A 1284-nucleotide genomic window follows, 5' to 3' on the forward strand; every position below is an offset into this window, starting at 1 on the left:
CCCAAAGGAGAGCTGCACACAGCCAAATCTGGGTGTTCGGGTTTGACCCAATATTTCTACAAGCCAGGAAAACCTAGAGAGGCAGGATCTGATGCTCCTCAGTGACCAGGACGTCTGTGAGCCATAACCAAATAATATGATATGCACCCAAAGGTAACAATAAATCAAGGCTAGGAATGGCTGGATGGGTATTGAGATTAAATGCTATAGAGAGAAAGAGCCTGCCTATCTGGTCTTGGGAATTTTAAAAATTGTCAACCCTTAAAGCTAATATGATCATCGACTATATTTCATTTCTGATTATGCCTGTAGGAAGCCCAAAAAGGAACAAGATAAACCCTGACAGTAAAATTGGATTTAATATTGTGGAAGAAAATACCCTGACTTTTAAATTTTGTTTAAAGTAGAGAGCTATATGGGTGGCTATATAATAACATGAGCCAGATGTAATGTCAATTTAATAGATTTAGGGATAGTATTGAATTTAAAAGAAGAGCCACAGCACAGTTCATTGAATATATCGTCTTAATATACGGGCAACAAATATGTAAAACCTTATTGTACGCCAAGACCCTGGCCTGAGCTACATGTTAGCATTCACAGTAACCTCTATGAACATTCCTATTCAACATGGAGAAAGGAATTGGACTCTCTTCCACATCTGGCGAACTGCTAATTCGTTTTAATTTTGTTTACAAGCTGAGCTTTCTCTAAAAAAAAAAAAAAATGCTTCCTCTGTTTACAAGTCATTTTTAAAAATCCTTTTCAATCAAACTGATCACGTATCTTGGTAAAAGCTCTTCCCCATGGGCTCAGGGATTTCAGAGTGCTGGGTCCTGGCCCCATGAGTAAGGGATCACCCGCTCATCTTTCAGCCCATCCAAGCATCTTGGAGGTTAGAATCTGTCAGGCCTGGCATTCCTTCGCTCTTCTTATCACTCTCTACCCCTTCAAAAAGGCAATTGATTAGTTTCAGCTTTTCCAAACCGAGATCCGATATGTTTTTCAGGATCAAAAGTCTTTGAGACGTCCAAAGAGCAATGTGGGAAATGGGTAATGTGAAGAAGGAAAACAGGAGGGGGGTGGTGAAATTCATCTCTCACCCTAACTCTCCAAAGGAACCTAGGGGATGGGCATCTGGGCAGGAGATGGAATTGCAACTTCTGGGAGATGTACTTAACAACTTAAGATGTGTCTTCCCTTCCTGAAAGCAAATGTTTAAAGAAGAAAAGAGATATCTAGAAAAGGAGGTTGATGATTTATGCCTGGATTTCTCTCCAAGCA

The sequence above is a fragment of the Rhinopithecus bieti genome, unplaced genomic scaffold (assembly GCF_001698545.2).
Source record: "Rhinopithecus bieti isolate Rb0 unplaced genomic scaffold, ASM169854v2 scaffold_19861, whole genome shotgun sequence".
In the NCBI taxonomy this organism is placed as follows: Eukaryota; Metazoa; Chordata; class Mammalia; order Primates; family Cercopithecidae; genus Rhinopithecus; species Rhinopithecus bieti.